Here is a 25,909-nt window from a genome sequence, read left to right on the forward strand (position 1 = left end):
TAGAGAGTTCGAAACGGGCTGTAAGGGGGCCGTCTGCTGTGGTGGCCTTGCCCGATTCTTGGACACACAGGACACCCCGGATTTCCAGAAGGGCAGCCCAGGATCCCCCAGGGCCCCCGAGTCTCTCACCTGTCTCTGAGTCTTTGGAAGCGACGGTGCCCGGTCTACCTAGGAACCCCTCCACCATGTCCTCCTGCCGCCATTTGTAAAGATGAGGAAAGACGGGGGTGACGGCACCCTCCTAATCCTGTGGGTGCGGCTCCCAGAGAGCCCCCCAACCCCACCGTAGGGAGGGAGCATGCCCTGGCAGGTCTGAAGCTCACCATCTTTGAATGGACGCTGATCTGCAAGACAGAGTCCTGAATCATTCACCAAGGCGGCTCCCCTGCTTTCTCAGACGAGGACCATAATCACGCCTCGCCCTCGGGGTAGGGTTCCTGTGAAGCCGACCTGGGCTGGCATGGGTGGCGCCTCGAAGGGAACCTGGCACTCGGCAGGTGGCTCAATAGGCACAAAATCCCACACTGTGGGGAGGCCCCCCCTCCTCTGGCTGCGCGCTCCTTGAGCAATCTACTTTCTCACCGAGACTTAAAGGGTCTTTTGCTGAATGCTTCTCATCCCCCTTCGTTCACGAAAGACCTCCAGGGCCCCCGGCTACACCTGCGTACGGCGACCTATGCTAGTCACCGATCAATTAAGCACAAATGTTGACAGGATTAAAAATCAACAACAACAACAACAACAACAACAACAACAACAAAACCGTTCTATTTCTGCAGGATTCCTGCCTTCCTTTCCACCCTTCCTCTCCCTTCCAAATCCTCTAGAGAGTCCCAGCAGATAATTTATTAACCCCTGACGGGTTATGGAAAGCGAGTTTCGGGACCGCGAAGATAAATGGCATGTATAAAGTTGCTTTCCTGGACCAAACAGCGGCACCCTCACCAGATCGTGACAAGCCGGGCAGAGGAAGATTAAAAACCCGCCGTAAAGCAGAAGCCCTTGGTGTTGCTAGGAATCTCTGTCCTGAAGCGAAAACCGCAGCAGGCCCTGCCTCTCCCCCTCCCGGACATGGAAAACGAACCACTCACGGGCTCCCTGGAGCAACGGGGGCCCCTGGGCCGCATCGACCCCCCCTGGAGAGAGGCGGGGGAGGCGGGCTGTCTGCCCACCCCACAGCCCGGGCTTAGTCTCCATGGCATTTTCCATTTTCCCAGGCCAACGTGGATGATTTGCTGCCAGCCAGCTGAGTGGCGAGGCTGCTCCGGCTGAGAACGCGGCCTTCCAGAAGCAGCGCGGCTGACGCTACACGGGAGAGCGGGCAGAGCTCCCGTCCGCACCCCGGAGACCCCCTCCACATGGGGCTGTAGCATCGACGCTCATGCCGCTCGGCCCCCACGTCTTTGAAGCAGGGCCCCCTGCAGGAGCTGCTTTTTTGGGGTCAGACACATCCTTCTTCCTATTATAGTTCCAACAGAAACAATAATCAGTAAACCCACCGAGGGTCCTCGTAGGCCCCCACAGACCAACGTTCTCACACCCCCCATGGAAACTCGTCAGGGCACAGACCCTTTGATTCTCTGTGGTCCATGGGGCTTCTTGTGCTTTAAAAATAAATATTAACACTGAAAGGATGCTTTGTTTCGCTTTGACTCCCACAGCTGATGATCGAAGGCTCCAAATGAGATGCTTTCAGGGCGAGAGACAACTCATTTTTGCCTCTGCAGTCAGAACCGAAAAAGTTTTCGCCTTGTTCAGCCTGGGGTTACTAATTTGGAGGGTGCCAGTTTTAGAGATCGGCTCAGTTTGACTTGTAAATGAAAGGTGTAACCTCACCAAAATTACCCCGCTGTTGGGCCTGCCCCCCACCAACACGCCTCAAACACCCCTCTTTTCTATGTTGGGGTGGGGCGGTAGTTCACTGAAATCATTAGAAAGTTCAGGAAACTAGCTGGTGAAAAGCAAGCAAGTAGACGGTGATGAATTCCAGCGGTGGAGGTCCCTGCCGCCCCCACTGGACCTTCCACATCCTCACCTACAGAGGGGGGAAGGATCTGGCCTTCCCTGACAACGGGGATCCCCAGTTTTGGCTGTTATCAGAATCATCCTGGAGCGTGGTAAAAATACAGACGCCTGGGTCCGCCTTGCAAGAGCCTCTGTACTTCCTTTTGCTCCCCAAAACCAACACCCCAGAACCACTGCCTTTCAGAAGAGTGGAGAGAAATAACTGACGAGAAATGCTGGTGACGCCTGCAGAAGGCCAGGCGGGGGAGGCCTGGCTTCCCCATCATTCTATCCAAGTCACACCGCCCCCCGCGGCTCTGAGTGACCGGCCCTGTTCCACGGACGAGGACTCAGAAGCTCAGAGAAGTTCAGGTGAACTCTACGTCTAGGGATGGATGCACAGCTGCTGAGAAGTTCTTCGAGGGAAAGACCAGATGCAAAACACCACCACTGAATCCCAGGGCTGCCTCATTTCCTCCCGTCTGCACCCAGGGGGCCGGGGGCTGGGCGGCGGCCCCTCTGCAGCGGGGCCAGGCACGTGCTGCTGGCACGGCCCCTCTGCGCCACACCCGGCAGCCCTCTGCCTCCCCCTGCTCCTTCCTGGTCATTCTTCCCCCCCCCCCCCCCCGTCTAGCTTTGCCCTCACCCTTTCTCCTTCCCCTCGGAGCAGTTACTCTCCGTCTTTCCAGCATGGTGACCTCACTCAGGAAGCCCTGGGTCCCACCCGGAGAGTCTGATGGAATCGGTCCAGCATGTCACCTGGGCATCGGGATTGTTAAAAATCCCCGGGGGTTCTAACGTGCGGCTCAGATTGAGGGGACCTGCCTGATTTAGACCAGCCAGATGCCTCCCGAACTCCACCCGGTCACACTCAGGCTGAAGAGGTGGCCGGCCACCAGGGGAGCCTGCAGGGACACTCCAGCCACGTCGGCTGAGAAAACAGCTGACCACAGGGAGTGAGCAGCGAGCACTTGGATGGGCAAAGCGTGCCTTGGCGGGTCTCTGCAGAGGGACCCTGGGAAAGCACACTGCTCCCTCGGGGCAGGGAACGTCCAGGGAGCGTAGGGGACAGAAAAGGAGCGGCCACCACAGCCGCCCCACACAGTCAAGAGGCTGAAACAGGATGGCTGTGCAAACTCAGCTCGGCCCCGCCAGGAAGATCGACGCCACCAAGCAGGCCGTAGAACGACTTCGCCGGCCCGTTCTGCAAAGCAGCTCCCCAGGTTTATGACACGCACGCGCGCACACACACACACACACACACACGCAGGACAGAAAGTTTTGCCGAGCTCTGCTTTGCATCGGTCTCTGTAAGGGAGCCTTTCAGGCTAACACACCCTATGTTCCCACCTTGGGCATAGGCCCGAGGACAAGGACAGCTCATGGCACAGGATGCTGTGCACAGGACAGACTGCAGCCCGTCGGGGCTGAGCTGGCTGGGAGCAGAGCCTTCCTGAAACGCCGACGGGCTGGGCGAGCCGCTGAGGTCACGGGCTGCTGTGGGGAGATGCACTGCATCTCCAGCCCTTTGATGCAAAGCCTGGTGCACGCAGGTCACCAATGAGTGAGCAAACGTGCGTCATACTGAAAGTGGGACTTCAACCCACTGTCCGCCACGAACCAGGAAATGCTGGGGAAGGACGGCAAACACAAATCTTTCCTGAAGGAGCACGATCGGCTGGCAGAGCAGACGCAGAGCGGCCAGCAGCACCTCCGTGTGCAGACCACCGGGGAGGGCAGGAAGTGACCCCTCCGGGACCTCCTCTCCTCCTCCTTGGCTGTGGGCCAGGAAGGGGGAAGAGAAGAACAGCAGAGGTGGGGTGTGCGCTCCTTCCGCTCCCCAGGTGAGGAGCAGGAGCCTCCTGCAGGCCTCAGCGTGGAGGGACACGCCCCAGATCCCCAAGGGGCTCCACGCTGGCTGAGCCACAGCCACGGGAGGGTGAGGACTCAGACGCGGTGAGGGCCCGAGGCTTCCCTCTCTTGGCTTGGGGCAGCTGCTCCTCATGAGAGACAGCTGCAGAGGGGGGCCCCACGCTCTAACGGCCAGCTCAGCTGTGCCCGTGGGGACCTCGGAGAGCTGAAGCAGCTTCTAAACGAGAGGCGTTTTCCAAGACGTCAGGAATTAACCCAACTCTGCAAAAGGTGGCTGAAGACAAGGGGTGGCGTGTGAACGGTCACATGTGGCAGGAGTTCAGAGGAAGGGGAAATCATGACATGGCCCTCTCTACGGCGGTGCGGGCGGCGGGGCTGCCGGGGATCTCTACGTGGACGTCCAGAAGCCCGCCGTCCCAGGAGTCGACGGTCGCCCGGAGGGAATGCCTTTGTCTCCTCTTTCCTATTCCTCGTGTGCATGAAGCGGCGTGATTTACTTTAGCAGGACTAACTCGACTCCTCTCCTAGCGCCTGAGTCTGAACGTCCTCTGAGGACAGCTCGCCACGGAGCGCGGACGCCCCACGCCATGGGATGCGCACAGCCCCGTCCCGCCAGCCGCCCCGGGCGCCCGGTCCACACCGGCGCGGGCACATGGTGGCCGGAGCAGACGAGGAAAAGGCACCTTGAAGAGACAGAATGGGCCCAACCCTGACGGGTTTCACGAGGACTGCGCCAGTCTCAACGGAGGCTTCTCAGTCGCGGTCAGGGGGCTGGAAGCCGGCGTTCTCTGTGCCGCCCCGGCCGACGAACCGGGGGCGTCTCAGGAGTACGTGCGTGATGTCATGCATCCCGCTGCCATGATCTGGACACCGACCCCGTCTCCCAACTTCCTTTGTTCGGATTCCGTGCTCACCGAGCTTCCTCTCCGAAGCCCATCTGGGCTCCCAGAAAAACCTGCCCCCAGAGAGGGCGAGGGCGGGGAGCAGGAAAACACACCTGCCGCCTTTCAAATGACTGGGCTGCCATCCTGGTGTGAGCACCTGTCCACGGGGCTATTAATGGGAGTCGGCCCCTAAGAGATGGATCCGTCCTCGGGGGATGGACAAATCAGGGGTCTGAGATGCCAAGATGAGGTTCGGACCCAAGACTGGGGTCTGAATTCAGCAAGTGATGGCAGCCTCGGCGGTCTCTAGGGGTCGTTCCCTTAGCCTCCCCTGAGACAGCCCAACAAACTGCTGAATGTCTGCCATAACCACTTCCTGAATTTCAACACTGCGTGAGTAAAGACTGCAGGTTTGGGAATGAGCTGATTTTGACAGGGTCGGGATGCCAAGTGCAATTTCCTCAGCACCAGGAGCAGCGAGACCTCCACCCCGCACCTGAGCGACAGGGGACCTTCACAGCCGACGTGAGCTCTGATGTGTTGAGTCCCGCGGCCACGCCTGATTCTGATGTAATCAGATGGCGAGCCTGTTGAAAGGGTGACCGGAAGGTGTTATGAGAGACACTTCCTCCCAAAGAACACAGGACTTGGGGAGATGTAATCTATACATATGAAATGACAAAATATATTCAACATCACAAACAAAAACATGCCCCAAAGTGATCAAGGACGGAGCCAGAACTGGGGGAAGTTCACCCGGGAAGGAGTTCTGAAGGAAGCCTGTCTAAGGGAAAGTAGCACAGTGGTGTGATTAAAGGACGGGTCGTGAAGTCAAACAAGACGTGGATTCGAGGGCTTGACTGAGACTTCGGAAGGTGTGCACGAGGCTGAGCGGTGCGGGCACCAAGTGCCTACCCCATGGGAGGCGCTCAAGAAATGGTGGCTAAAAACATCCGTGCAGAAGGGAAAAAGATGAAGAAAAGACACAGAGACTTAACGCGCCCTCTGCATCGGGCTCTGTATCTGAAGGCTTTGTTGTGTTAACGCGTTTCGCTTTTACGACAACCCTGCGAGGTGGGCACCATGACGAACCCCATTCGTTGATGAGGAAAACAAGGCACCGAGAGGTTAAGTAACTCGCCTGAGGTCAACGCAGCTCATAGGGGACAGAGCTGGGACTTGAACCAAGGCAATGTGAACCCTGAGTGTGGGATGTTAACCAATTTACTGCCTTTTTCCATTACACACGCCACACGGCATTGTTTTCTTGAGCCAGATTTATTACCAGACAAAACAGCTTGGATTTTTAGGATGGATGTTTTAAATATTATAAATCTTTCGCTTATAGGGGAGTGGCCACTTGGTACAGTTCCTGCTGATCGCTCAGTAATCTATCCAAGACAGTGATGTGTATGGACTATTTTTGTCTCGGTTAATATATAGCGCCACATAAACACTGACTCAACTGGAGAGCCCGAACAATAAATTGTCACTAGCCCAAGTGCAAAACAGCACTTGATTTTCTCTCTGCCCGAGCATGCTTGCTATTTATACTTGGCTTACTGCTGTGGAGTTCAAAGCGCTTTACACACATTTCATCACAGTTACACTTGTGCCGCTGTATTTGCCTTTGTCACGCACGTGTGACTAATGTACCCTACGACGCCTACTATTTGCTAGCATGGGATGCTCAGTTTTCAACTAGCTCTTTTTATATATCTATCTACGGCATTTACTGACTGCCTTTAACTTATAATCGGTGGGAATTTGTTGACATGTAAAGAATAGCATTTCACTGTCTCTTTGAGCTAAATTCATTTTTTATGTGCTATGACCATTCTTGTTCCTGACCACACGTGATTTTGTTTTTCATCCTTTCTTTCCAATTCCAGTTATGACTGACCTTGAACCAGAACAGGTATGAGTTTGACACTGTGTGTTATTGGCCTTGTTTCTTCTACTCAGTCGACTTCCGGAAGTCCACGGCATACAATCCTCTTACCTTTGCAGGTGGATTAGTGTCACACGCGAACTTACGTGCTCGGTTTTTATCTCTTCGGTGTTCACGGTCATTGGCAAAAAAGTAAATTTAGATGATGAAAGAGAGAAAGGGAAAGAACTCCAAAGAAAGGTTTCCTTGAGTAGCTGGAAGGCAGATGAGGGCCCCAACCTATGGTGTATGTACACTGAGAAAATACATTTCTCCATTGTCAGGAGTTAAAAAAAAAAATGTAGGATTGAGAAGCGGGCCTTCGTGCTGGCTGCATAAACAGAAAGATGGAAGAGTTGTCATTTGATATTTCTGTCAGTGACAAATAAAAATACCCCGGACGCTTAGCCTCGGGCTGGGGCATTCTGCCCTCCCCCGCACGTGAATATCCATCTTCGTTACTGAAAACAGAAACTCCAGCTGTAAGCGTTTCCTGGGTTTTGCAAAAAAAGGGTATTATTATACCAACAGTTCCTTTTCAGGAATGGAAGTTATCATTTCATTCTGTGCTTGTCCCCGAAGTTTTCACCTTGCCCAGATATGTCATCTGCCAGAGCGACTTGAGGAAGGAAGGACAAGTATGGCCAGATACGGGAGATAAAAGTCGTAAAACCCACCGTATCAGTAACGGCGCTGGAGGAATGTTTAGAAATACAGCCACTTACTCTAAGAATGTTTCTGTGCCCTTGCTGTGCTGATATGATGAGCCTTCCGCAAGGTCAAGGACTAATCTGCAGTCTCAATATCCTCACTCGCAGGAGAGGTCGGCCATGTGGGCAACTCACGGCTATAGAGGCGCCCCGAGTTTTCCCCTCTGCACATTCCGTTCCCTCGTCCCAGATAACCGGGGGCCACTATCACTCCTCTTCCAGGACTCAGCGTAGTTATCGCCGCCTCTCAAAAGCCTTTCCTGAAGCTGGGTGGGAGGCTTACTGTGTGGACACAGCTCCCCAGGCCCACTCCGCTCATCTTACTGGGTCGAAAATGCCAGTATCACCTTCATCTCAGGAAAGACTTGAATGAGGAACGGATGAAGGTCGTGGGAGGAAAGAGAGCAGGGAGCTGGGGCGTGGCAGGGCCTCCCTACGACGGACGACGTCCCTTCTACCTGGGCGCCCTGGCTGCGCCCTCTGCAGCTGTGGAGAGCTCTCAAATCCAAGCCAAGCCTGAAACGTGTTCGACTCATAAAAATGACATTACTTGAATACTTTCGAGGCAGATTTTGCTCTTTTGTTCTCCCCTTTATTCTTTATCTCCAGAAAATTAAACAACGGTGTGGTGTTCCTATCTTGAATCGGGCCCAGCCCTGAAGGGAAGAGCGCATTTCAGATGGCATACTCCACTTGGCCCCGGTACGGACCTGTCAGCAGAACCAGGACGGGCTAGGGAAGCTGCCCAAGTCTTCAAAGTTCAGACAGATGTGAGGCACAGGGCAAAAAACATTAACGACGATGGTGAGTGGAACGTGCTAGAAAGCAAGGAGGAGAACAGCAGCAAACGATACAAAAGCGTGTTTTGTGTTATGTCCCTTTTTCAAATTCTCTGTTGCAACAGCAAAACAGAAGGAGAGAAAGTAATCCGCCCAGGCCATGTCTTAGGCAGGGGCGCATATGGACGTAGCATGGCCTTTGGCGTTAGAGCGCGTCTGGGCGCTAAGCTCCCAAACCTCCTGACGGTTCGACTTCGGCAAGTTACTCGAGTTGGCGGAGGCTCCGTTTCCCTATCGTCTTTCAGGATTTTTGTGAGGTTTAGAGAAAAACATAAATACAAGTGTTTAACAAATAGCGCGAGTTCAACAAGTAATGACGAACGTGGTCACCGTGATCTGTAACACTCTTGGGAAAAACAGTAAAAGCATCGATCTGGAAATTAGGAAGGACCCTCAGCTGGACTGAAGTGTAATTGTGTATGTGACATGCACGCAGGTCTGAATAAGAAAATATTTAAACACGAGAGAGCAAACTTATAAGTAACTTAATATTTTACTATAAACAATGTTTACATCAATCTTAATTTGTTATTATTTAATTTATAATACTCATAATTATTAAGTATGTTAATGGAACGGTGTATCATATATCCCTCCAGAAAACATATACATGTAACTAATTTTTTTTCTCATCTACGAGATCACATTCTTCATCCAGACTTCAACTTTTTCACTCTATGATAATCTCTGGCATCTTTCTATGTGAGTTCATATTTATCTATCATGTTTTTTAACAGCTACATTTTATAGTATCAATTTACCATTATTGAGCCAATCCCCCATCCAGTTATTTGTTGCAGAAACCAAAGAAACAATGCTACAAAAGATGTCCTCACTTATATATAGGAAAACTCCTCAGAAATGAAATGGCTGAGTGGAAGGGCACATCAACTTAGTATTTTCAAAATTAAGGTCAAATTGCCTTCCAAAGGAATTTACAAAAATATGCCCTTCCTTTAAAGCGCATTAACAACCGCCTCGACTTTGACTTTGCTGCACTTGCTTCTCCTAATTCTTCTCTTTCTAAACTTGTCCCAGAGGAGTTAAAATAGTAACGGATTTGAATATTTACCCTCCTAGAGTTACCCCTAATGCAGGATAGTTCCTTGGTTCCTTGCAGTTCTCACCTGCAGATGCTACATTTAAAAATATAAACAACGCTGGAGGTTTTCAGGAAGTTTCTGCCTGTCCCAGCTTCAGTGCCTAAGCTCCTCCAGCCAAGAAGGAGGCAAAAAAAAAAAAAAGAAAAAAGAAAAAAGAAAAAAGAAAAGCCCCCTCACACCTCTCCACACACACAAAGAAAACAGTGACAATAAACCAAACCAATCACAGAAACATGCATGCACCGAAGTGACTTTGCTTTGACTCAAGGTTTCCCTATAGTGGACTCCTCGCTAAACACTTCACATACCCTATATCTCACTTTAGGGTCTGCGTATCTATGAGTAAGCCCAATAAAAGCCTCACAGATTGCCTGATGAGACCTGGGAAAATAAGAACTGTCCTTCACCTCTGGGGAACAGCGGTGACAATATCAATATCCCCCACTGCCTCCTCCCTGCTCCTCCCAGGGGATCAGGTGCAGTTTTGCACCAGCAGCCACAGGCTCCCGCCCTCCTATCCGCCCCCCGAGTCCCGCTAACGGCCATTTCTGAGGTAAGCGATGCTTTTCTTGATGACCCCGAGGCTTGGTGAGATCGTCTGAATCATTTTAAGAGATATACATGTGTCTGGTGCAGTTTGGATGTTACGCGGTATTTTGTTGTACCTGAATTTTTATAAAAATTGGTCACAGAGAAGTGGCTTCTTGGTACCTCTAGGGTAAACGGAATATGGAATTAACCAGAACACCTCCCTCTTCTAGCTAAATGGAGACTTTGCCGTACTTAGGATAAAATGGGATTTACCCTATTACTCACCCTTGAGCTCACCATTAAAAGTTATGCTTTACTTCCCTCCTTCTGTCAAACCGAGCAGAAGAACAGATGCCCACCCCCACCCCCAGGATAAAAAATAAAATTAAAAATAACCATTTCCCATCATTCCCCCTCATCAGAATCCAACGTTGACTTAAATCCACCCTGAATAATCATCTCCCGGTTAACGCTGACGTCACGGAATTAGAGCGAACAAGTAATTGGGCTGGAATGCAAAGCTTGACTAAATGATTACACGCCGTAGGACGTTCTCCGTGATCTGCTCGTAGAAAGGTGGCCCCTAATTTATTTTTTAAAACTTCCCGAGGTTTTTCAAACGTCAGGTTTTTGGAACTCGAACTATATTTCCTCCCGAAATTGACGAGGTTACGAAGGCCATGTTCCCTATAGTATGAGAAGCCGGACACCAACCGTACCGTGGGACCAAAGTCTCCACTTACGGAGTCTGTGTGACAATGCCAGAAGCAAGCGACACCCAACCCTGGCTGCCTGCAAGCCCCGGGAGATGGTTTTTAAGCCCTAAAAACCATGGGGTTGTCCCAGCAAATGAAGCCACTTTGAGAATCTTTATTTTAGTCACCATAAATCCCCTTGTTCTGTCCATGACAGGCTTCTCTTTGCCTGAATTCCACTTTCAAGCTAGAAAATTTTTCATGAAGTCCCAGCGCGTTCAGGAACAGGTCATCTGTATGCAAGTGTCACGAACCTACTCAAGTGAAAACGTGCATTTCATATGCGTGAAACGCACCTAAGTCTCGGAGGCGGGTGTCTGTGGACTCGCTCACCATGGGTCTCCGAGCAGAGGAGCTGCTCACTGAAGGAGGGAGGCTGGCTTTGAGGTTCGGGATAAGCCCTAAAGGTTTCTGATGCATTCAGTGGGGATTCTGACGTCGGTGCCAGAGAGCAAGGAAGGTTTTAGGGCAGTGACTTTGCAAAGCTTAAAAGTGCAGTGCGTTTGGATCCCCTAAGGAGAGGCTGTGTATGTGAGAAATTCATCACTGACCAATGAGAAGGAGCTAAATGTTGAGATATGAAATGTGAAAATAATAATAAAAAAAAAAGACCGGGTGCTCTAGGTCAGCGGTCTCCAACCTTTGTGGCACCAGGGATGCCACAGAGATGCGAAAGGCAAGAAGCAGTGAGTGGCTCTGGAACAATCAGAAGTACAATCCAGGTAGAAAGAGGTCGAAGGCAGCTCGAGGCTCCAAGGGGTGGGGCGACCTCAGCCGCGGTGGCTGTGAGCAACGGGCAAGAGACAAGGGATGAGGCTTGACCCTGCGAACGCGTCAGGCCGTCAAAGACCAAGGAGCTTGGATAACGTCCCAGGAGTGACGGGAAGTACAGGAGGTGACGAGACGAACCGAACACACAACTCCCCTGCGAAGACCCCGACCTAGAGAGAGGACCTCAGCGAGTGGGGAGAAGGGGCGGCTGAGGCGCACGCACCTCCCGGTGGCCCTTGCCCCAGCACGTGGCTCCGGGAAGCGCCGCGGCCGCTGCAATGACACCGGCACTGACACCGCAGCCCCGGCACACGCTCCCGCAGCAGCACGCGCCTGGTCGAGACCCGCGTCAGCACGACGAGACCTTCTCCCGTGCCCTTGCCCAGCTCCCAGACTTAATCCAGCCTCTCACTCCGCCCCAGAAACACTAAGCGCTGCGTTCGGTTCAGCCGAAGGGTCTGGGCGCCCAAGCACTGGCAGGTTCCACACTTCTCCTAGCTGCTTTTAGAGACGAATACATAGGAAACGATCTCTGAAATTCTTAATCAATTTCTTCGAAGAAGTGGGGTTAATTCTGCAGCCACATGCGGACGTGTTTCACGATATAAAGAGGACAACTCCCAACTATCAGCGCCCCGTGACAAATGTCATGCTCCACCATTAAAGACCTATTTTTAGCAAAGTCAACCACTAAGTTCTTAGCCAAATGGAAGGTCATTTGTCATCTGAGAAGCACTTGGTGCTGAGGTCATCTAGTAGCCGATCTGGGTGCGGGTTCCGCATCAGATGCTTGTCACGGAAGCCAAGCGTGGACATGGTGACCACTGCTATTCAGAGACGTAGATAAACTGTCATAAATGGGAATGGGAACGTGGGCTTGATAACTAAATTTTAAGTGGCATTTCAAACGAGTCCCATGAAGTGACATTCTTGATATTTATGATGAACATTGGCAAAAATGTGCCCTGCACCTTTTCCACGTATTTTTCCATGATGTGGTGGCCACACATAACACGTGGTTCAACGGGAATACAATCACATCCGGCACGACACTGGAAAGGCTGGTGTAGACTTCTTCCCTTACTGGCCTGAGCTCGAGCCACAAGGATCGCATTCCCGAACCTTGGCTCCTCTTCTGTAAAAATTAATCGTATTCACCCTTCACAGGGCTGTTGATAATTAAATGAGATGAAATACTCAACATACGGCAAAGCTGTAGACATCCAACAAATGTCAGTTCACTTTTCGACGTAGCTTTCTGCTTCCACGGCACTCCACATTTTTAGCAAGCTAAGTGTTTTAATTTTTTTCGACGCACTGATTAACGCCATCCAATGGTATGTAAGTAAAGGGGCTGGGACTTTTATCTGTTCGCAGCTGTATCTTCGGCACCCAGAAAAATAGCTGTTTATAGTCAGCGCTCAATAAATAGTTACTAAATGGATGAAAGATTACACTGACATGGGGTTGAATTTGAAGGTGAATTATCTTAATAGCTGAACAGTCTGATATGTTTTTGATGGAAGACGTATATTTTGAAAGTGCAATCAGATAATCAACTTATAAATGCAGCCTGCTTACAAATAAATGATCAAAATCATCTATTAAAGAAAGGAGAGGTTCAACCATATATTGTGATACTTCAACCTCGAATAAAGCGCTAATGGTAAAAGTCTGGTCCCAAGGGCTCCTGGATGAGCAAGAGATCAACGAACCCTAGGAAAGTGGGAACCACCGCCCATAAGACTGGTCTTGAACTCGACTTTGGGCTAGCTGACAGTCTGCCTGAGGAGGTCCTGGTGCCTGCAAGTCCACCTCTCCAGGCCTGGGGCTGCCCCAGTGTCCGAATAGTTGGGAATTGTGATTTCAGAACAGAAGAAAACGTGCTAAGGCAAGGCACCCTTAGCAGAGGGCTGGGGGTCAGGAGCAGGCTCTGCCGCCGCCACCGACAAGCTACGTGGCTTCGGGCGAGCCATTTACTGTTGGTCAAGTAGGCTTGGTCTCATCTTGTTTAAATTCCCAACACTGACCTATTTTATCTCTAAACGCTCAAAAGCCCCATGCCTGGCCCGTAGCAGCCCCAGCCAGTATCCATCCACATGGCCTTGCTGCTGTAAAAACTACATGTGTAGAAAAAGCAGATGATGAGAGGGGGAGGAAAATAAAGAAGAAAAAGCCATTCCTTCACCCTCTTTTCAAGAACTGCTGCTCACAACTGCTCACATCTGGCATGCCTCAATGGTAATCATGTGCAAGGTTCAAAAACACTGAACCTTGAAAGTGAAATAAGGGGCTTTATCTTCAAAAGGAAAATTAAAGACCTGGAGCAGACCACTTGGGACCTTTTTATTATACCTGGATAATGGCAGGTATTATTACTCTATCCAGCAGTATGTTTTTATGAATAGGCTAACACATACCCTCAGGCTATAAAAACGTGCTTTAGGATATAACATGTTGATTCAGAAACAAAATAAAATACTGTTTGTATGGTAGGTTTTTAATGAAAAGTCTAAAAACACACCTACTTAACAAACCTCTATTTTTATTGAGCTGGCCTAAAAAAGCCTGCTTTAAAAAAAAAAAAATCTAAGTATGGGTGGTCTCACACCTAACAAATGGTACAAGAATCCTTTGTCAGACCATGTGTCTTAATTTTCGGTATGGAAAATGCGGTCACCCTAATTATAAGCCAGAGAAAGTAAAGAATTTTAAAAATTCTGTGCAGGAGGGGAGTAATAATTCGTTAGCATTCAATAAAACTGTAATTTAACCAGCTTTTAGGTATGTAATCATCGGCACTAAAATTACAGCACTTGACAATTTTCTATTTTACCTTATGGCTATTTTTCAAAGTGTCTGATTTCCTCGACAAGACTTAAGCTCCTTGAGAACAAACTGTATTTCCCATGTCCCCAGAACCCCCACTCAGCCCGGTCCACGGTTTGTTTTTTGCATTCAATGAACCACAAAGGCTGTTTCAGGAAAAATCTTAGGAAAATCAGGTGACAAATAATTCAGGGTAAGAGGAAATCAATGCATAACTTGTTTAAAAGCTATGCTCTCGGGCTTAAAGATCCTTCAAATACATTCTTTCAAAGGTTCAGTTAGGGGAAAAGTTCAGTTGTGCAGGTTTTGAAATGGGACTGAGCGGAGAAGAGAGTCAATACTAATTAAGTATTGATAAAGAGGGAGGGGGGATGTTTCGCTGTGTAACTTTGTCACTTGGTAACTAAAACCTTTCTCCTGATCGAAAGGCATCGTGAGGGGTTGGACTACACATACTGGAGTGATCAGTTCTCCCTCTGTATGGTCTTCTGGGGCCTTGAAATGAAAAGATCAAAGCCAATGTGGAAAATTAATGAGATCTGAGCATTGCATGCAGTTAATATGCTTAGTTAACTCAGGCAGCAAAGAGAACTACGTGGGCCCCGGTCACACAAGGGCCTTCCCAGAAGGCCGGGGCCGAGAAGGAGCCAAGTTACAGCTACGATCCCCTGGGCTTGGGTTTCCCGCATTTCTAAGATTTCTCAGCTCTGCGCGGCACCTTGTTTCCCCTCGTAATTGTCTACATGTACATACATACAATCGTTGACGTTTTGGCATCTAAATTCTAACTCCCAGACTGCACCTCATAACCAGAAGAGGCAGCAAAATCATTCTTCACATGCTTCGATTTCTTGGAACAGAAAACTGAATGATTATAAATACAGGTAAGGAAAAAGGAACATTTTCCTGAAATAGGTAAGAAAATTACACCTTTGGTGACATGTGGCTGCCCAATTCCTACGGGTGGAAACAGACTTTAGAGTCTACCCCAGGCTCGGCTGCTTCTAAGAATGCCGCGGGGACCAGCAGCATGGCCTTCGGAGTCCAGCCTGGGCCCAGGCCTCCCCCTGGCCCTTCGGAGCTAGACCACAGCTGACAGACGATTCGCGTTCTCTGAGCTTCGGTGTCCTCGCCCGAAAACGGGGGAAATGCTCGTACCTGCCGGTGGTTTTCAGGACTCCAGACAGCGCAGGGCGAGCGCTTAGCGCGTGGTGTCTGTCATGTGGTCAGAACCCACTGCCCAGTGGCTACTTCTGCTACCACCTTCCTCTGCGCGCCGCCCTGCCCGAACCCTGCAGGAGGCAACGGCCCGAAGCACGGCGCCTGCGTCTTCCGGGAGGTTCCCGGGGCAGGTGGGTGGCCTGCCAGGAACCGCGCCCGGGAGGCGAGGGCGTCGGGGAGGAACGCTTTCGTAAGGTAATGCAATATTCAGTCTCTCATCCTTCGCCTTCTCCAATCATCGCCAAGTATCTTAAATTCAAATGAAAGTCATCATCGGCAGATACGGGCGGGCGACATGCCTACTCTGTGAGATGGCATCCTTTCGTTGGCCAGCGGGGCAGGGGGTGGAAAGGCGTACACACAAGCGAAAGACTCAAGTTAAATTGCTCTATTCTCCCCGGTCCGCTGTGGGATTTCCTCCCTGGGAAAATTCCACGTTTTTTAATATTGGGTCCTAAGGTGGATTTTATTTGAGCTCTTCAGGTTATTCGGTCTTTATTTGGTAAGGAAGTAGCTATGTTTGCTTTTAACTCTGACAACAAAGCCAAGTAGTTTCGGGTTATAGAATGGAGAGCTGCGATGCTGAAGGAAGAAGGTTTAGCTTTACAATGCCATTTACCTGCAAACGTGCCCACCCCCACACGCACAGGCGCACACACAGGCGCACACACAGGCGCACACGCACACACACACACACATCCTACCTAGCTACATCCATCCCCTGCCGTGTGGGTGGCAGAACCTTATCTCCCCTCCCCGTTTTATCATGAAAAATCCAGATGTTTCCAACCACACACAGGGTAAATATGGTAGTAAGAACCAAAACCAAAACAATCACACCACCACCAAGACAACAAAAAGCATCTTTTCAAGTAAGGAGGGCTCCCGATAAAATTGTCAAGGACCGTTTCAAAACCTTGACTGTGTGAGAAGGACACATCTCGCCGAGTCGGCCACACTCTGTTTTGTTGGTTTGGGTTTATTTTTGCCTCTGTTCTGCAGGGCCTCACAGATATGACATGGTGATTTAATTCTGTACAAACCTCGCCTCCCTCTCAATTCTTAGAATGTAGGTAGATACCACTACCGGTATTCTTAGAGCTACCCAGCTTGCCACACCAGATAGAGAGAACAGAACCCACATTTCATTGGAATCCCTACTTTTGGTTATTTGCAGGTTTTTCTTTACGATACAGGAAACCAAATACGAGGCCCTGCTGTAGATACTGATAAATGGACTTCTAAAACGTCCTCGGTGGCTGGTAGAACAAAACCTGATTATAATCAAAAACAAAAAACAAAACAAAACAAAAAAACCCAGAAAACGGAGATAACGGCTCTTCTTCTGTCAGGTGTCAAACTTACTTGAATGGCAACAGACCTGGTCAGAGGCACGTGTGAAAGGACTCGCCAGGTTTCTTCCTACCGTCCCGGGAGGCATGATGGTGAGAAACCAAAGAGAGGCACGAAGGGACAGCGGACCACGGGACGGAAAGAAAATTAAGCCACGAAGCGAGGGCCAGCGCGCGCCTGAGGCTGCTGAAGCGCCGAGCCCTGAACCCCGTCGAGAGCGGGGGGCTGAGCGCCAGCCCAGCGCCCCTCGCGTGACGCGGGCAGGCGGCAGGGTGGGCGCGCCCCGCGGGACACGCGGCCTCCTCCCAACGCCTCCCGCCCCAGCTGCCCCGCGGACACCCAGGTCCCCGGCGCGCACGCGAAGCACACTCGGCCTCGGGCTGAATTTTCCCGACCAGGCCATCTGCACCTTGAAAGCCCAAGAGCAAGCACAGGGGCATAAAGAGAATCCCTCTGTCGAGGTCTGCTAGTGACTAAGATCAGGAGATGAAGCCCTCGACTTGGATGATGCCGTCGCGCCCGGAACCAGGGAAAAACCTTAGGGATGTTCCACGAGGGCTCAGAAATCAGAAATGAGCTCTTTCTAATTGTAAAAGAAACAGCCTCCGGAGAAGATGTCACATGCACCTGTGATGTATTAAGGTGGCAGTTAGCAAGCAGAGCAAATTAGTGTCGCTCGAAGCTAAGACATGAGACACAAGCCTCTCCTAAGGAGCCGCAGTGAACAGGAAGAGGTCAAGAGCGTTGTCACAGAGGGCTGCGTACGTGGTATCATGGCTAGAACCTGCCACGTGGGGCAGGTCAAGAAACCTCCCTAAGTCTTAAAAGATACTCGCACACTTCATACTACACACACACACACGATGGGGCCAGTTATCAATCTGAGAACGGAGTGACGCACACAAGTGAACTGGTTCTACCTGGGAAACACAACAGAAACGTGAGGCATCATTATGCTGAGAGACGTATTTGGTCAAGGACATGTTGCTTTATTCAAGATTATTTGCTTTCTAGCCTAGCTTTGGCCTTTTTGGTTACTTTGGGGGTGAGTTTCTAATTAATTCAGTTTATGTGCGTTTCTTATCTAAACTCTTCTCACATTTTCGAAGCACCGGTGACGGAGAAACACAAGCTTAAAACAACCCGAGGAACGGCACCGCAGGAATAGAATAGGTAGGTAATTTAAAAAGCATTTCGCCTTTGTCCCGGCAACACACTTCTGGTCATTTATCCTGCTCACATCTGAACCGAGTACTTAACATGGATGTCTGTCGGAGCATCACTCGTAATCCCAAAAGCCTGGAAATTAACCTAGTGCCCCCCAGTAGGGGTGGCTGGTTGAACGTGTGCAGTAAATAGTTACGTAGTGCCAGTGGACGGCTTCTCCCTGCGTTCACTCTCTTGACGCGATTTCGAATGCTACATCGGCCTACGTGACACGAACTGCCACACCAACAGCCCTTTGGGATTGGGATCCAGTCGCCACGTGAAGAAACCTGGGCTAGTGCCCCAGAGACACACGTTGCAGTCGGCGACCAGAATCCACCGCCGACGCGGGGGAAGCCACGTTGGACCATCAAGCCCCTGCCAAGCTGCGGGTGGGCCTCATCCATACGAGCAAACACACAAAACCAGCAGAGAAACCACCCCACTGACGCCGGTCCGAAGAGCTCACTCACGGAATTATAAATGAGGGGGGTGAGAACGAGACATCGATAAACACCTTTCTAAAGGTGTTTTTCAATTAAAATACAACTTTTAATTGAAAAACACTAGGCTATTATAAAACGGAAATGACGGCTTGAAAAAGTTAAACTCCAAACCGATCACAGTTCTGCCGCGATACCACCGTTCCTGACGGCCTTCTTTTGGATCAGCATAATCCATTCCCTGTAATCCATATATATATGGTCATCTGCACGCACTTTTTATCTTTCCTGCCAGATGGTAGGTGCCTTGGAAGCAGTGGCCAGGCCTCGTGCATTCCCGTTTCTCCTGCAACTGGCAAGCGCCGTGCAGGGCACGGAGCAAGTGCCCAGTAAATGTTGTTCGGGCAAAGACACGTCTTTCTGGCATCACTCATTGTCTCTGTCGTTCAGGCCCGGCGAGTTCTACGGGATCTCCGACAGCCCAACGGCTCCCACCTGCACATGCCCCCCGCACGCCATCTCTGAGGACGACGGTGAGCACTGTTGTCATGGGGGCCTTGTGTCTCTCAGTCAGACCTGCTGGGCAGAGTCTACACAGAAGCTAAATTTGAATGCCACAAAAGGAAGAAAAGGCTAAGCGAACTCCCTCATTTGGAAAGACAACAATACCCATTTGACTAGAGGAAGTCTAGAAAAAGAAAGATCTTTTATTATTTCTCATAAGTAACAAATTTCACTTCTGTGGTTGAGTAAGCATCAGCCTGCAGCACACCAAATATTCTGCAAAGCAACGAAGTGATGCAGATACGTGGGCTGTGGGCCTGGAGAGCCAGAGGCCCCCCCTCCCGCCCTCGCGCCTCCAGAGGAGTCGGCGCTCAGGCCACTGTGGGGTCCGCTGCGGGGACTTCGGCATTTCTAGGAAAGGGGAGACCACAGCTTTCTCTGTAACCCCTTCTGGGGTTTGACGGCTCTCACTGGAAACCTTCACTCGCCTTGAACCCGTACCTTTCTGACCGTGCCCTTCGCCCTCCTCTTCTGGTATAGCTCACCGTCTCCAGGTCTGACCCCTGGGGAAGTTTACCCTCTTCGAGGAGAGGTCTGGGTCCGCCCCAGGCCGCTCCGCGCGGCCCTGGCGCTAGGTCTGCGTTCCATGGACGTAACACCAGGTAAGAGCCTTGGGCGATAACGAGGTAGAAGGTGCCGGGCTAAGCACTGAAGGACATGAGCGAGTAAGACAGGGGACTGCGGGTGTGGACGCAGTTGACATTGCAAAGACAGGGCATCTGAACGGTCCTTCCCTAGACGCGGTTCCATGGCCTAGCGGTTGGCACGTCTCCTCTACACGCAGAAGGTCCTGGGTTCACGCCCCAGTGGGGCCGCAGCCCCTGGTCTATGGCCACGCCGCCCTGAACAAGCCCGATCTTATCTGATCTCGGAAGCTAAGCAGGGTTGGGCCTGGTTAGTGCCTGGATGGGAGCCCACCTAGGAAGACCAGGTGCAGTAGCCATAAATAACTTTAAAAATATAGAATAAATAAACGGTTCTCCCTCTATAAGCCCTCCCTGTCTTTGTCTCTCCCTTATCAAGTGATTCCAATTCCTTAATTTTCTCCTGGACTTCATTTCCCATTTTTTTAAATCCATTTCGCAGTTCTCTGCGACGCTCACTCCTCCACTCCCGGCAGCTACGGCAGTAGGGACCCTGTCACCGTGGGGGCCACCGTTTGGAGGTTCTGCAAGGTAAAGACAGGAGGAAAGCTGAGCCGACGACATAAGATCGAGGCGTGCTTCTGCCGCGACGGATCAGCAGATCGGCTCACGCTGGACGTGTGCCTGCTGTGCGTTCCACGCCGTGGGAGATGTAAAGAGGCAAGCCGGCGTCTCTGCCACCTAACAAGGACATCGATAAGATGCGGGTTAAAGAAGAGAATGTTGGCTCGCCCATCGGGACCAGGCGGAATGGAGGCAGAGGGAAGGGCGAAGCAGGGGACCATGAGCGAGCAGGTCGGAGGAAGCCTGGACGCTGCCCTGGACACAGAGAAGAGAGGGGAGATGGCCGAGCACGGGCTTCGGGTTTGGGGTCTGGAGAAGACGGAAGCAGACGCCGCTCCTGACGGGGGCAGAGCGCGCTCCCGGGGAGCGGGTTTGGCCGAGGACATGCCGGACGTCGGAACAAGAGGAAATTTAATGTGAAACTTCAGATGAGCAAATACGACGGGGAATAATACGGGTTTGTGACTGGTAAGTCATCAGGGGGAAAAGCCTTTCTGAAGAAGCGAGTGCGCAGGAGAGAGAGAAGAAGAAAAAGAAACGGCTGGAGGACCTCGCTTCGGCTGGACGTCTGAGCTCCTCCGAGCGTCTGCGTCACAGGGGACGGGGGAGAGGGCTGTGAGCACGGGGCGGGGGGCCCAGGAGCCCCTAAAGGGCAGGGCGCGTCCCACTCATCTGTGTACAGATCCATGCAACGGAGCACGCTCCGGCCCCCGTAGGTGCTGAGGGGGTATGGAAAGGCAGGAGTCAGGGCGGCGGGGAGAAACACAGTGACAGAGCCATGTGGCATACGTCAAAGGAGAAGAATTCCGACGGCCAAGGGCGAATGCCGCAGGGAGAACCGGTTACGAGATTTCCTGAAGACCAAGGGTCACACCAAGGGTTCCAGCCTGCGGGGCCACCAGAGCGCCGGGCAGGTAAGGCTGGATGGCAGAGTCCAGCACCCCCCCAGGGTGATGCTGCCCTGTCCGATATGAAAAACACCCCTGGATTCACCACTCAATTTAACTCCCGTGTCATCTTCATTTTGACTGTGAGATCCGGAATCTCTGAATAAAAGTCTGAAAGGAAACTCAGGACAGTCAAGCTTGCGCAAACTCCACCGACGATACCATCTGCTTATTCTAACCTCGGCTTTGGAAAAAGAAGAAACTAAAATGAGAATTACCTTTTTAAAAACGAAGACAAGACCAGGCCACGCAAAGACACTGGATGTTTATCGTGCAGCAAAGAAAGAAACTCTGAACGAGAAGCCCTGAAGATCTAAGTCAACACACCCATCTGCTCCGGGTCCCACCACTGGGCCATTACTCCTTCTGCTCTGCTGATGGGTGTCAGCCGGCCAATTCCGTTTTATTTGTGCCAGTCGAGGGGCCACCTGTCGCAGAATACACTCACACATGACACAGAGCGAGCACTGCTCATTTCTGTGCTTCACAACGCAAAGTCCTCACTGTCACCTAAAGCAGATTCAAGAAACGCTGACAGCGGAGAACAGGGAGAAACACGGCAATCTTCTGTCTATGGAGACTGTGAACGACCCGCTCCCAGAAGGACCCCTCTTCCCCCTCAAGACTGGTCAATTCATCCATCCACACTTTTTCGCTCATTTCCCTGGCTGTTACGGGCTGAGGTGGAGAAAAACGGTTTTACAAGGGGACATGGTATATTTGCGCTGAAGAATGGCACCACGTAATTCCAGCAAAGGGAGCCAAAAAGGAATACGCAGGGAACGGCGTGAATGAATGTGGACTAGAGAAGGAAAGGGTGCCGTGCGTTAGGGCTGTGCGTGGGGCGAGGGGCTGCAGGGCAGAGTACTAGGCTGAGGGCTTGCGGCCGAGGAGGCTGGGACGGAGGGGAAGGGTCTTCGTGGAGGGCTTCGATGATCAGGCTAAGGCAGGCTGGCCTCCTCCTGAGAACTGGCACCAGTGGAAGTTCCGAGCCAGGGAGCATAAAGGTCGCGGAGCAGGGCCAGCGAGCCCGAGGAAGCCCCTGCCGCAGAGCACGGCCAGCCCCACCGGCTGGCACCGAGTGCCGTCGGAATGGACGCACGGTGGAGCTCACAGTCCAGGCATCACCTGACCTCCGTAAGCCCTTGCTCTGACAGGGGGCCCACAGTGACATTTGGGGTCTCCTGGAATTAGCATTGGTTCAAAGCCAGTGTCCTGTCCCCGGAAGTCACCCTGTACAGTCACCCTGGTGAAAGGCTATATGTAGGTCTCTTTAGGGAGGGCTCGGAGAAAGATTAATAGTGTACATTTTGGGCAGTGTAGCGGGGTGCTTCCCCAAGGTGACCCGGCCTCCCCTTCATTCAAGGGGTTCTGGTTCTGTAAACTGGCTCCAAGGTGGAATTGACTGAGGGAACATGACTCTGTTTTTATGACTCCAATTAGACTTATGTTCACTTGACCTAGAGCGCTTCTTCCTACACAGACGGAGTAAGAATGGAGTCGAGGGCCCGTCCATTTCGCTTCTAGAACACCAGGAGGGCGGAGGTTGACGTGGAAAAAACGCAGTATACACGCCTTCGGATAAGAAGAAAGTGAGGCGATCCACCAAACAGGACACAGATTTGGGGAGCAGGACAAGGTGCCCCCACTCCCAGAGACTAGCGCGGCTTGGTTTGGGGAAGGAAGAGGCAGAGATGGGTCCGAGATGACGGTGGTGGCTAACCCAAGCAGGTGTGGGCAGCAGAGGGCTGGACATACGGGATGGAAACGGGAGGACTCCCAGGTCTGGGGATGGGGACCTGGGATTGACCTGCACACAGGTAGAAACCTTTGGATGAGAGAGAGAGAGAGAGAGAGAGAGAGGTCAGAGTGAGGTCTGCACCAGGACGAATGTCTGCGGTCACCTGGGGGGCGGGGGGCGTGTGGCATGGAGATGGGGCGCCGGCCCCATCGGAGGAAGACCTCAGCTTGTGTGACAAAAGCAGGAGGTCCACTGTTTACAGAGAGACGTCTCCCCGGTTCCTGCTGCTACGGAAAGGCAGAGCGGCCTGGCTCTGATGGTCTCAGACACTGGTGTGCGAGCCCCTTACAGAAGAGCGGTCTCATCAGAGCGATGGACACGGAAGACCCACCGGAGGAGCGGTGGGAAGGGGGAGCAGGGGGCGAAGCAGCAGAGCGGGAGGCGATTCGGCTTCCGAGAAGCTTAAAAACGTGGGAGGAGACGGGGCGGCAGTGCGCGCAGCAGGGGGACTGAGGGGACGTGTCCCAGGGTGTGGGGGCCCCGAGCACACGCGTGGGCCGCGAAGGGGAGAGGAAGGTTCTAGAAAGCGGAGCCTGGGCCGTTCCAATGGGAGGACAGAGGGAGGAGGTACAGAATGAGAACATACAGGAGGAGGCAACCCATGGAGGCCGGAGCAGGGCAGGGCTTCGGGCCCAAGGAAGAGTAACTCGTTATTCCTTACAACAGTCAAGGTCAGACACGGAGTCTTTATTATCTTATCACTGGCTTAAAATTTCATTCCCGCGTTACACTTTCCAAGCACATTTGCTTAGAACTTCCTTCATTTGTAACATCTTCCTCGGCGATGAATTTCTGGCCACGGTGCTACGAGCAAATGTATTAGTTTAAACGCATACTGCTCTTTTGTGAATGAAGTTCAGAGAAACCGAACCTCTAATGAAAGACGCTGGATTAAGAGATAATAGTTTTATCTGGGTTTCAGTCACATGTCTCTGAATGAGCCTTATCTTGCCATGAGCCTTCTGCTTCCCTTTCGGGTCATTTTCCCCCTGCCGTTCCGTACAGCGGTTTAGGTTTTTCGTTTTCTCTCCATTCACTTCCGCAGGACTCCACGAAACGAACGCAGCTTCTTCGCGCCAATCTCTGAAGATCTGGCCCCTCCGGAGGCTGCCCGGAATCCTCGTGCTTGCTCGACCTTCACTCGAGATATTTCTGACCCAGTTCCAAATCTCCAGCCTTTGTCTTCCGTACTTCACTCTCCTCGTCCCGAGTATCAAGTTTTATCCCTAAACGCTCCTCTGTTCTCACTGTGCCCGCTCTGTGGCTTGCATTTCTTCATGTCTTTTCAAAGCCTCTCGGGAGTGACTGGTCTTGTTTTCTTGTATTGACTCATGCCCACAGGAATCTCTGTGTGGCATCCTTTATTTCCAGTTTTAAGCCATCTGTATTTTTTAAGTGGTCACCTTTAATCCTTAACTAAAATCCCCCTTGACGGAGTACTGTAGTTTTGGTAACCCATTACTTTCTACATTTTATCGGGGAGAGTCTGGCCTCGCTGCGGCCTTTCATACGTGCACAGTGACACACGGGCCCCACAGCAGTCTACGGTGCTGGCATGCAGTCTTCTTCTCCTGCATGTAAAATGTCACGGCAATTGGAAGATCCTAACTTGGCGGCCATCTCTGGCTCTACGCAGCAAGTAGAGAGACAAGTCTACGCACATGGCAGAGCCACTCTGTGCAATGGCCCGGCTACAGAGGCACCAGCATGAAGCACTTCAGTCATGAGAATCAGGGGACGCGCCATCTAAAACTGTCCTGGTCATTGCACAAGCTTTATCAGAATGCAATCAGGTTCTACAGGAAGTGTGATCTGTTGGCTCTGTGGGGTGGGGTTGGGGGAAGGGTTATGAATCCAACAGTAGAATACGGCATTTCTAGCTGCCCTCACTGTGATGGACAACTTCTAAGTGGCCCTAAAGACACTGCAGGTAATAGTTTTGAAAATTCTGAGTTTCTCCAAAGGAAAAGAGGAAAGGAGGGAGTTACGCTTCTAATGGCCACATGAAGTAGGGTGTCACGTGTCAGAGATCAGAACATCGAGGCTAGAGAGTGATACGGGACCACAAGCCACAGGTGGGACCCAGGTACGTAGCTTAGGTCTGAATTCCAAGCTTTTATCAAATACAGGTCACTACCTTTAAATGATGGATGAAAACGTGTGAAAAGGATTTGCAGAAAGGGGCTGTGAGAGAGAAAGGACATATACAAATGTCAAATTTGTCAAGATACATGTCCCCTAATTTAGACATCACTCATCAGAACTAAGTGACCTAAAGTCTCATGAGCAATGAAAGGGAAAAGCAGGTAAACGGATTCGTGCTAACTGTATGTGTTATTTTCCCTCCCCAGACTGTAAAAGTTGGTTTCAGATTCTCAAATAAAAATGTATGTGAAAACAGTACAACAGGCCGATCTCTTACTCTCGCGGCCAGTCACAGCAACCTGGGTGCTTTTCTTGGCAAACAGTCAAATGTCACACGCAGGCATCACATGCTTCATACTATTTTAGTCAATATGATCTGTGTTAAAGTCACCTGAATCAGGTGATTGTTTGATCTTATTATCACCAACGGGTCCTCACACGACACCCCTCACTGCTGATGAACTCATGAGAAAGACTTTAGGAAACTAGAGTTTTCTTAGAAAAGGGGAAAAAAAAAAGCAGTTCTCAGTAAAAGATAAACCACAGAGCTACTGCGTTCAGACAAGCTGTACATATTAAACCACACACAAACTACATCAAAATAATGTTTAGGTTCTGTCTAATCCACACATGTGGGTAAATTCAGAATTAAGGAGTTAAGACCAGAATCCTACTTGAGACTTTCTCTGACACTGAAAATAAATTGAAGAAGGATGGACCTGTATTCTTGATTACCCGACCTGTTCTCCACACAGCTCGAATAACCCACAGCAACCCAGAGGTCCTCTGTGTG

General features: G+C 51.2%; 1 protein-coding gene and 1 pseudogene across 1 annotated transcript in view; one reads left to right on the top strand and one right to left on the bottom strand.

The window, feature by feature from the left end:
* BCL2 (BCL2 apoptosis regulator) overlaps positions 1 to 25,909 on the bottom strand; it is a 159,922-nt gene that overhangs the window by 46,945 nt on the left and 87,068 nt on the right. The window lies entirely within an intron of this gene.
* Positions 19,840 to 19,958, top strand: LOC118610327 (annotated as a pseudogene).

The sequence above is a fragment of the Rousettus aegyptiacus genome, unplaced genomic scaffold (genome assembly GCF_014176215.1).
Source record: "Rousettus aegyptiacus isolate mRouAeg1 unplaced genomic scaffold, mRouAeg1.p scaffold_m13_p_12, whole genome shotgun sequence".
Classification (NCBI taxonomy): domain Eukaryota; kingdom Metazoa; phylum Chordata; class Mammalia; order Chiroptera; family Pteropodidae; genus Rousettus; species Rousettus aegyptiacus.